Source organism: Bactrocera neohumeralis, chromosome 5 (assembly GCF_024586455.1).
Source record: "Bactrocera neohumeralis isolate Rockhampton chromosome 5, APGP_CSIRO_Bneo_wtdbg2-racon-allhic-juicebox.fasta_v2, whole genome shotgun sequence".
Taxonomy (NCBI): Eukaryota; Metazoa; Arthropoda; class Insecta; order Diptera; family Tephritidae; genus Bactrocera; species Bactrocera neohumeralis.
This window is the reverse complement of record NC_065922.1, coordinates 11,199,743-11,212,231: the sequence shown is the minus strand read 5'-3', so window position 1 is coordinate 11,212,231 and position 12,489 is coordinate 11,199,743.

The following is a 12,489-nucleotide window of genomic DNA, read 5'->3' as shown; positions in this document are numbered from 1 at the left end:
GAATTTTTGATCAAAGCCAAAGACAAATTATGGTCCTTTGACTGCAAGAGTTAAGAGAAGATTACATCCATAGTATATTTGCAGTTACTTAATGCGACCAAAGTAGCTGAATCTGCAACTGACGCGTAAATATATATATATTTATCAAAAGTCAAGCCGGTGCCCGCACGATTAATGCTACGATAATCAACTCACCAGCTGTGAGTAGCAGTGCAGAGCCAAGACAAATGAAATTTGCATCATTGCGCCATTCATTATCTGCTGGAAGTTGTGAGACAAAGCGAACGAAGGAAATGCAATGAATTGATATGCAACACAATGGCGTTGCACATATTTACTGCTCGCCCTGCATTCTCAGAAGCGAGTTGGTCACAGAAATGCCATGTCAGGCGAACCGCAAGGTGCAAGGCATGCTGCACCCTCATCCTGTCAGAGTGCCAAGTCCTGCTTCGCTCTACTAAGGCTAACACAAGCATTCATGTTTAAATTGATCAGAGATCAATGGTACAGCACATGTGCTCATTAAGCGTTGGTTAGGCGATAATCTCTTGGCTGTAAATACAATTAATTTATGTCATTACAAGATGCGACTTGTGGTCTTAATATGAGAATAGTTGTTGGCAGGCAAAATGAAAACAAAAGGTGGTAATATTCAGAGAATCTGTTTATCTTATGTGTTCTTTGTAACAAGCAGGACCGCAGAGAGTGAATGTAGAGAATTGTTGGAGAAATAATCTGTAAATCATTACAGCAGAGCACCAGCTTCTCCCTCAAAACACGTGTCTGGGGTGAATTGTTCACGATCTCCGCCGTCCTTCTTCTTTGGTAACATCGTAAACTAATAGAGACAACAGTTCAATTGAAAAGTCCCCGGTCTGACACATAGATGGCGCTACTAGAATTAAGACCATATGTTTTTTGGTTAGCCCCAACCTTCAGAAGGCGCATGTGTATATTTGATAGCTGTTGAACCATTAGTTTATGAGATATAGCGTTTTGGGTGAATCAACCCAGTTTATTGTGAAAAAAATGGATCAAAAGGAGTTTAGAGTGTTGAAAAAGCATTGTTTTTTTAAAAAAGAAATACTGTTAAATACAAGGTTTGGATTGATTAACATTTTCTGGACTTTGTACCGCGGAAACAAACGAGGCGAAATGAGCACCGACTACGATGAAGGCAGTGGACGACCAAATAGGTTGTTCCCGACGAAAAGATCAAAAATTCCCAAGAAATAATTTTGGATGACTTTAAAGTGAAGTTGTTCGAGATAACAGGTACTCTAAAGATATCAACTGAATATATACATCATATCATACACGAATATTTGGGTATGTGAAAGCTCTGTGCTGCGTGAGCTTCCTGTGACACAGTGAAATCGATGTCAAAAATCCATGAATTGGGATTTATATTGCTTCCACATCCAACCTCCAGTTATGACCACCAGCGACTATTTCTCTTCTCAGACCTCAAAAGAGTGTTTGCTGGGAAGAAATTCTCGTCGACTGAAGAGGTGATCTCCGAAACTGAGGCTTATTTTAATGCAAAGAACAAATCGTACTATAAAAATCGTATCGAAAAGTTGGAGGGTCGCCATAATCAGTGTATCACCCTTGAAAGGAGTTGTGGTATGTGGTCCTTTACGTATGGTATTCACACATATTCTCATACTCTCGAACATAACTCAGGCAAAATGTTAGTGGTTGGTTTCTAATAAATTTTCCATACTGCGAAATATTTTTTACACTCTCACAAGCTTTCGCTTTCCATGACTCAATTAATTGTTTATAGACCTTTTAATAGTCATTAGTCAAATTATTAATTTGTTTCAATTCACTTTCGACACTCGCACACTTGAAACAAATGTATTGCTCTTTACGCTAAATAGCTACCTTAGCCTCCATTTGAAGTTCGACTAAGTGTTGGTTTATTTAATTTCCCTAACTTTGGACTTTGATAAACTTTCTAATTAAAAAGGGTTAAGGCGATTTTGTCTGCCTCGACCTAATTATTCGGGATAACTTCAAATCGCTAAGCAACTTTATGTGCACAGCAATAAATTGAGGCTATGTCACGGGTATTAGGGTGGGTGGCTTTTTTGATCATAAATGCATATTAAAGCTAAGCTCAGCCAAAGCGACCGTGCACTGCCGTGCAGGCATCAAAGTGAAGTTGTAAGTTTGGGTTGAATTTACCATTCTTAATGCAGCTCCATTCCGAATGGAACGATGTTGGAATTACTTTAATTACTTGAGTTAATCAAGTTCTTCATTTTCTATAATATATATGGTTATTTAGACATCTAGTCCATCTAGTCTTTTATATGGAGAGACTTGGTTAAGGTGTTATTAAAACCTCTTCTTCTCAGTAATTGATGTCAAGTGCCCGTTTGAGAAATACCGCGTCCGCTGTGTGATGCGCGAGAGTATGGAGCATTGTTCAGTTAGTTCTTTAATTCTGGTTTAGCTAAGTATATGTAGAGGTGGCCTTGTCAAATTCATCCTTGCAGCTCTAAGTAATTCCTGAGCTTACTTCTTAAAAAAGAAGAAAGAACTCATCTCAACTCAACTCAACTCAACTCAACTCAACTCAACTCAACTCAACTCAACTCAACTCAACTCAACTCAACTCAACTCAACTCAACTCAACTCAACTCAATTCAACTCAACTCAACTCAATTCAACTCAACTCAACTCAACTCTCAATTCAATTCAATTCAATTCAATTCAATTCAATTCAATTCAATTCAATTCAATTCAATTCAATTCAATTCAATTCAATTCAATTCAATTCAATTCAATTCAATTCAATTCAATTCAATTCAATTCAATTCAATTCAATTCAATTCAATTCAATTCAATTCAATTCAATTCAATTCAATTCAATTCAATTCAATTCAAATCAATTCAAATCAACTCAACTCAACTCAACTCAACTCAACTCAACTCAACTCAATTCAAATCAACTCAACTCAACTCAATTCAACTAAACTTAAATCAATTCAACTAAACTCAACTCAACTTAAAGTGCAATTATTAGAGTTATAGATGCTCCCAGCTAAGTAGCAAAATATACGCTTTATATAACGTATTCCAAATAACTGCTATTGCAAACAGTCACCTATGGTCGGGTCTGCCTAAATAAAAGCTTTCATATAAAATTAATTGGCAGTGCGATGTGAGTTAAAAATTGGACGAGCCTTTTATTGCATGGGTAACATCTGGGCGATGATGACCCTCACTAATAATAACACATACAAGCATACTTAGGCTTACTTACTTTCCAATATGTTTGCCTCCTTTTGGGTCAACTGTGCACTTTTTTCACCCACCTTAAGTGATTTGAATGGAGACAAATAAAAAGGGTAAGTGCTGGCGCCTAAAGGCAGACTTTTATTTGCCGTAGAAGGTGAGCAGTGGGCATGGTTTTATTTGCCAAACTGTTGAAGCGTCTCACTTTTTGCTGGTAAATCCCTTTTCGGTGATTAAATATAGTTAATTATTCATTGTCAGAAGAGATTTGCAGCTATTAGTGCTGACGAGACTTAATCGTTAGCATCAAAATGGTTACAACGTATAAGTTTATAGAAGCAATTGTGAAAAGGGTGAATTGGAAAAGGTGAAACTTGCATTCTTGTATGCAGGCAATATGCTATGAAGTATTTGATTTGCGGCTTTTTGTAAGTTAAATAGGAGACTTATTTCTTATAAATGAAAATGTTAAGTAAAAGCTGATGGATTTTGAATTTTAAAGCAATTTAAATTTTAAATTAAAAAAAATTTAAAAATTTTATAAAATTTGCATTTTTGGAATATTTTAGTAAAAAAAAATTGAAAAATTTTAGAACACTTTTTTTTAATAAAAAAAAAATTGAAAAATTGTAAAAAAAAAATGAAAAAAATTAAGTATTTCAGAATTTTGTTCTAAATTTTTTTAAATTAAAAGAATATTATAAAAAAAAATTTTTAAAATTTTTCAAAATTCTGTAAAGAAAAAAATTTGAAAAAAAACTGAAACATTTTAGAATTTTTTTAATTTTGAAAAAAATTTAAACATTTTAGATTTTTTTTAAATTTTTTTTATTTTAAAAATTTTAAAAAATTTTACAATTTTTTTTAAATATTTTTTTTTTTTATTTTTATATTAACTTTTTAAATCAAATTTTCTATTCCAACATTTTTTATTGAGAATAATAAAAAAAAAAATTAGAAAAAAATTCTGAAATACTTAATTTTTTTCAATTTTTTTTACAATTTTTCAAAATTTTCTCCTCTGCACCGTTAAGCGTAAGTAATGTACAACTTCTGCCACTCATAATAAGTTTTTAATTCAACCTTAATTATTCGCTTTTCATTGTATACAAAATATTTCGAATTTATTTACCCAGATTTCCATTTGCTGTATATTATTTGCTTTCGCGAAGCGTAAAAAAGTTCGCTCACACTAGGCTTGTTTCATTTATGCACTATAAAATTTTAATATAACGACCCACATCAAAAGTTGGCCGAAGTGTCAACACACCATATTTCTTTTCACAAATACTCGGCGTTAACGCGAGGTGGTGAAACTCGAAAATATTTACAATCTGCTAGGCACCAGCTGCGGCCAAAACAAACTTTAAATTAAATATTGCTTGTGAAGTAATTATATACATTTAATTGCGGAGAATTCACTGAGATACAAACTTTCATAGTCGCTAAATTGTTTAACTGTTTCGCACTTTCCAACATTAAGGAAGTGAAATGTTGCCGAAGTAAACAAACTTTATTTTCATATATATTATATGTGTATGCAGAATATTGTGTAGAGAATATTAACTTCGTTTAATGACTGCCATATTCGGTTTCTGCATTGAAAGTCCTAATGTTTTTATACGAACAAGGTCCTTTCACCGTGAGTAATTTGGTATTGAGTTCAACTACTTGGCAAAGAAATATTGCTCCATTATGACCAATATCATGGAACGGGTTTTTCAATAGGGACGCTACAAAAGTTACAAAACAAAAATGGTTTGGCATATCAAATAAATTCTTTATTCCTGTGAAAGTACATTCGCACGTACTCCATGAGCCGCCATTGCATCCCGAAAAAATTACGGTTTTGTACGGTTAATGGGCCGTCGGCTTCATTGGCGCGTACTTTTTCCGTGATGATCAAGACCGGCTCGTTGAATTGGAATCGCTACCGCTCAATGATAACCGAATATTTATGGCCCGAATTGGATGATATGGACTTGGACAATATGTGGTTCTAACAGGACGGCGCCACAAGACACACAGCCAATGGCACAATCGATTTATTGAAAACCAAGTTTGGTGAACGTGTTATCTCACGAAATGGCACAGTCAGTTGGCCGTCTCGGTCGTGCGATTTGACGCCGGTAGACTATTCCATGTGGCGCTACGTCAAGTTTATGGTCTATGCCAATAGCGACGCAATGGCTAGCGACGATTGATGAACTTCGTACGAATATGTAACGTGAAATTGCAGCAAATTAGGCCGATTTATGCTTGAAAACCGTCGAGAATTGGGCTCAGCATCTGGAATTCTACAAGCGTGCCAAAGAAATCGAGTTCCATACTTAATTAAGACCTCGATGTAAAATGAGTTAAGTCATTCCATACGTCAGTCCGAGTTTCTGCCAACGGCACCGAATTGACTTTTCACGGTCTTCATGTATACTCTCTCCCACGGCTGAGATATTTTCTTCGCTGAGTGCTGGGTTAGCGAACGGATTCACTAACAAATTTAGACATCCTATTTTGAGAGCTAAAAATGTTAAAAACTCGCGCGGAAACGAATGAAAAAATTGGATGTCTGCTAATGTTTTGTTCATAATGACACTAAAATTCTCCTTTTTTTAATTAGGAGGCCTCCTTGATTTGTGCCTTTAGGTAATACGAAAAATGGGGTACCAACATGTTTATAAACTACTTTGAGAGGCTAAAAAATATATTTTTTTATAAACGTATGCGTTTGTAAATTTCATACATACATATATCGGGTGATTTTTTAAGAGCTTGATAACTTTTTTTAAAAAAAAATGGCGTTTAAAATTTGAAAATCTCATCGGTTCTTTATTTGAAACGTTAGATTGGTTCATGACATTTACTTTTTGAAGATAATTTCATTTAAATGTTGACCGCGGCTGCGTCTTAGGTGGTCCATTCGGAAAGTCCAATTTTGGGCAACTTTTTAGCATTTCGGCCGGAATAGCCCGAATTTCTTCGGAAATGTCCAAAGTCTTCCAAAGCTGGAATAGTTGCTGGCTTATTTCTGTAGACTTTAGACTTGACGTAGCCAAAAAAATAGTCTAAAGGCGTTAAATCTCAGGATCTTGGTGTCCCACCTACGGAACCAAATCTTGAGATGAATTGTTCTCCGACGTTTTCCCTCAAAATGGCCATAGAATCGCGAGCTGTGTGGCATGTAGCGCCATCTTGTTGAAACCACATGAGTCAACATTTAAATGAAATTATCTTCAAAAAGTAAATGTCATGAACCAATCTAACGTTTCAAATAAAGAACCGATGAGATTTTGCAAATTTTATGCGTTTTTTTTTAAAAATAAATTATCAAGCTCTTTGAAAAATCACCCGATAGCTACGCCACTGGCCGTATATCTCGTACAGTCGTTCATTCGACTGCGGTACTCGCCGTTGTTAATGCGCAAAGTACTATAAGTCTTCGGCAAAATCTTTCTCTCGAACACTCCTAAGGCCGACTCATCAGTTCATGTCATTGTCCATGCCTCTGCGCCATATAGCAGGACGGGAATGATGAAGGACTTGTAGAGTTTGATCTATGTTCGTCGAGAGAGGACTTTACTTTTCACTTGTTGGTGTTTACGCTGGTTCTGAGATAGACGAAATTATCTACGACTTCTATGACTGTCAACAGTGACGTGGGAGCGAAGTCGCGAGTGCGGTGATTGTTTCTTTGATAGATATATTTCATCTTGCCCTTGCTCACTACCAGAGTTAAGATCTTTATTATTTACTGCATGTTAAAAACATTGGATATTAAATCGTGGAAATCGTTTTGAGTCAAGACATTAAACGTGAAGCGCTACGCGCATTGAAGGCCATTCCATTGACTTAAACAACTGGTTTGAGGATTAAAAAGCCATGGGTATAAGTGTATTGATGCCAAGGGAGATTATTTTGAGGGCAATGACATGGACCCCGAAAAAATTTATTACGAATTTTAAAATAATGAACAAAGTCCTACAATTTTTTGCTCAGGCGTAGTAGGCCCTTTGAGCCCTTATAAATGAACATTTACAACTTTAAAACGACTCCACGTACCCTTTTTCTTTGGAGCAGCTGCAGATAATGGCAAACAAGTTCTTCACTATAATGCTTTCGTGTAAATTTTCAGTTAATTTTGTAAGTGGAAAGGCAACATATTGCCAGATATTCCGGTGAACGTGTTATCACTGCGCTCAGTGTGGGTAATTACTGTCTTTACATGTATGTATGTGCGGACATATTTATGCAATTATAATGCCATATGTAATTTTTTTTTTATTGTAAATAAATTGTTGTGCTTTTGCGAAACTTAATTCACTTATGTCGCAACATGTTGACAGTCTTATTAACCTGCCAGCTATACTATATGGCTACACGCGACGAAACAAGTAGGTAACAATTGAAGCTACGATGGAATGAGTTGGAGACTTAAATAAAATTAGTATTTCCTGTTTCATACATATATAGTACTTTTTAAGATTTCCGAAAAGCGCCTTAATTTTCTGCTTACTATCAAAGAGTTGCAACCTTGAAATCTAGAATATCTATAAACCTTAAATTTTCTTGAAATCTCTTCCTTCTTTTTTATCGACAAATTTTGTTCAGCGATGAGGCTCATTTTTGGTTGAATGGCTAACAAATAAATAAGTTTGCCGCATTTGGGTGAAACACAAGAACTGCCCATGCATCCCGAAAAATGCACTGTTTGGTGTGGTTTGTACGCTGGTGGAATCATTGGACCGTATTTTTTCAAAGATGCTGTTGGACGCAACGTTACGGTGAATGGCGATCGTTCGATAACAAACTTTTGTTGCCAAAAATGGAAGAACTGAACTTGGTTGACATGTGGTTTCAACAAGATGGCGCTACATGCCACACAGCTCGCGATTCTATGGCCATTTTGAGGGGAATTTAACCCGTAAGTTGGCCACCAAGATCATGTTTTTAACGCCGCTAGACTACTATTTTTCGTGGGGCTACGTCAAGTCTAAAGTCTACAGAAATAAGCCAGCAACTATTCCAGCTAAATTTCGACCCAAAATTGGACTTTCCGAATGGATCAACATTTAAATGAAATTATCCGCGGTCAAGTAAATGTCATGAACCAATCTAACGTTTCAAATAAAGAACCGATGAGATTTTGCAAATTTTATGCGTTTTTTTTTAAAAAAAAGTTATCAAGCTCTTATTTAGAGTTGGAGACTTAAATTTAGTATTTCCTGTTTCATACATAATAGCATAATTTCCGAAAAGCGCCTTAATTTTCTGCTTACTATCAAAGAGTTGCAACCTATTCTTGAAATCTAGAATATCTATTGAACGACGTTCTAATAAATTTTGCAATTAGCATGATTCAAAAATGGCGCCATTAATCGTTTTTACGAAAAAAAATTGTCGTTTTTTTAATGCCAAATTGACAATTTTCAAAATAAAGATATAGTCTATTTACCAAATTTTAATTTGAAATCTCGTTGAGTTATAATGTCAGCAAATTTGAAAAATGTCAAAAGTTCACGAATATGTTCGCCAAATTTCAATTTAACAAATCAAATAAGTTTTGCAACGCATATAAACACAAAACCTGAAAAATATTATTTTAGTTGGAGAAAGTTTTAAAATTCGGCAATTTTAATTTCCGCCAAGTGTAAATGTTAATGACAGAAACATAAACATAAACTTTACGCAAGCACCTACTTATCTGTCGCCGTCAGCAGGCGCGGAACAAGCTGTACATGCTTCTGTTGCTAATTAGCCAACTCATTTAAGCGCATTTTATTAACAATGAGAGAAAAATTCTCACATGACACTCTCCGCGTACATACTCCCATATCATACAGCTGAGGATGTGGTCCAAGTTTCACTTTTCATGTTTGTATTTGTGCTTCCACGTATCTTCATGTGGAATGGTTGTGAATGGTTTTCAGAAAAGTCGATTTTCGACTACACAACTACATAAATATAGATTAGTACGTAACGAATGAACGAGCGAACCAATTACGAAGGAGCTTTTTATAAATATTTCTGAAGTTTTGCCGAATACGAGGAAAGTCAGGGTATGACAGAGCTTGTTTTATGGTAAAATTTAACAAAAATACTTAATATCCCATATAAAGATGACGAAGATGAGAAGGATAAGATCGTTGCTTATCTTTTATTCTAATTGAAAAATTACTTAAACTTGGGTTTTTTTGGTTCTTTTGATGTTTAGCATTGAACATTGCTCACAAAAATTGGAATTTGCTATAGTTAAGGTAAGGTTAAGTTAGGTAAATAGGCTGACTTTTCGTGTAGACACTATAATCCCACTTGCAATACTAAAGATGTTTGTTCATTATGTTTCCTAGATCTTCTAAGTAAGGATTAAAAAGGCCGTCGCATATCTACAAAGCGCCCAGAATTAGGCACAAATTGAGTTGGTTAACATTTGTTCCAGCCAATTCGCCGGGAACTTAGAAATTATGGTATCAAGATGCTCCAACCCTGGAAAGTGAAGGAGAATGTGTTAGATGTTTCTGCTGCATCTTTCTCTATGCAACTGTGATAAGTTGCGTTTTCCAAAATGCAAGTAATGAGACAATGTCCATTTAGGTTATGTGAACTTTTCTAGGAGCTAGTAGTTCTATGGATCTTTTTCGTTCCACTCTCGGTCAAAATGCTTTAACAACGCCACAAATGCTAGTTGCTGTGCAATGCTTACTGAACTCGCGGGAATACCATAGATTCATTGGCCGAGTGCACGAAGAGCTGTACCTGCTCGTTCCCATTCGGATGAGATTTTTTAACGATGCCATTTCTTGCTAGCTTATCCACTTTACAGTTCCCGACGATTCCGATGTTGTCAGGCATCGAGACAAGTTTAATACGAGTATGGAAGCAGCTTAATTCTATAGCTAGTGAGGTCATGTACTCCTTGACTATTTTGAGCTCGCCCTTACCTGTTTACCAATTCAGAGTGGATTCTTAATTCGCTAAAAGAAGCCACACTTCGGCGTAGTACATCAGCTGCTATCTTAATAGCAACCACTACTGGTTGGAAGACATTGCAGTGATATAAAATTCTGGTTAAGAACCTCAACCTCCTCCCCCCCTCCAACCTTCACCTTGAGCTTCGGTCTATCGATAAAAAAGTTCACTACGCCACTTCTCCAATGACTTTACCCTACCCACATATATGCCGCTCCGCGACGCAATGGCTCAAGGATGTTAACAAGGGATGCAATTGAACTGAGCGAGGTTTTTGGAATGCCTTTCTCTTGGACTTTTTTGTGTCCAGCTTCCCGCAGTCTGCCAGCAACCTTCTCAGCAATGTATTTTCGGGCTGTATCCAAGGCTGCTATATGCAGAAAGCCGTTAAGTGTCACTGCTGCCAATGCAAGCCACTCGTTGATCACGTTCTAGCTATTTAGCGAGTATGGCCTTACCTTGCGATCTCCACCAGACAAAATACACTATAGAACAGTTTTGGTTTAACTACGTTTTCGTATAGTCAAAGTTGAACTTTTGGTGAGAGTTCCCACCGATTTCCAATAACTCCACAACATACTGCTTCCAAGATCACCAACTATCAGGGCTCATGCCAAAGTACTTCATACTTTCGACTGGGTCAATCGAGAGGGTCCAAAGAGAGTAGGTGTGTATCCGGGATATTTACCTTCTGGTAAATAGAACCACTTCAGATTTATTTGGATTTACAGCTACGGCGCTTTCCACGCAGCTTGTTGAACTCAACTCAAATTTCGTCTCGTTTTTGGAAAGATTTCAAAATTCCTGACAGTTTATCGTTGTGGGTATATGATATATTTTACATGAAAAAGTATATGAGATTAAACGCGGAATACTCCTTCTCTCGAATTTTCTTCCAAACATCCTTTATGAGAACAGCTGACAGTTGTTCTATGCTTCAACTCGAGTTTGTGGTGCAAGGCAAATAATTTACACAGATTTAAGTCAGTGAAGTGTCCTTTCATGGGCAAATGAAGTTTTCCAAATAGGTAAAAATCACAGGGTGCCAGATCAGGTGAGTAGGGTGAGTGATTAATGGTTAATATGGAGCTTTTTGTCAAAAAATCAGTGACAAGCGTCGACCGATGACACGGCGCATTATCGTGCAACAGGCGCCAGGACCCTGCCTCACGGTATTGTGGTCGAGCAGGATGAATGCGTGACAAAAGACGCTTCATAAGACCAAGGTAAAACACAGCATTAATCGTTTGGCCAGGTGGGACGAACTCTCGGTGTACAATATCCTCGGAATCGTAAAAACAAATCAGCATTGTCTTTATTTTTGACTTCTGAAGACGATTTTGGCCGGCCCGACTTCTGTTCGTCACAGAGGTCCTCACGACCTTCCTGGAATCGCTTAAACCACTCCTGCACATTACTACGGGATAGGCACTGATCACCATAAACTTTTTTCATCATTTGAAATGTTTCAGTAAACGTTTTCCCAAGTTTAAAACAAAATTTAATATTTGCTCTTTATTCAAATGCATTTTACGACCGATGACCAAAAGCTGCTGTCACTTTTTGATCGATAACATCGATTGTAGTTATCCAAATGCCTTAAAATTTTTACGAAATGTCAACAAGAGATCTAAACTTTTTATTTCATATACCCACCAATAGGTGGCGCCACCAGAAACAGTTATATTTAAAATGTTCTGTTTCTTTTGCGACAGACCTTGTATTTACCTTTTATTGTTAGTTACTCTAAGTGACTAATTAGTAGTTAGTCTCCAATAATAAAGCCATCTGAATGGATCGTCAAAAAAAGTGATATGTAAAATCTGATTTATTTTATTTAATTACTTATTTTTCAAAACCCACAATAAAATTGTGGTTAAAATAACGAAAACCTAAAAAAGCGCATCTATCAAAGTAAAAAAATAATAAAACAAGCATTCAAATACTCCACTTCTGATTTTATTTGCTTCCATTTACAGCTTAATTAAGCTAATTGCTGTAATTAAGTCGATCGCATGCCTAGATACTTTTGTTATATTAATCCTCCGGAATGTGGCTTAATGAATTGGTAAATAAGAGGACATGAAAATTTTGTTCGAATAGTTTTTATAATACACCTCATAGTACTCGTATTTGTGTTTTTCTTTTTGTTTGATTATAGAAATAATTAGAGGCAGTAACAATTCCGCGGAAATAAATTTTGCTCCATTATTATTATACTCTTGGGATATGTTCGAATAGAGTATAATACTTGCAGGTTTATTCACTAAATTTTAT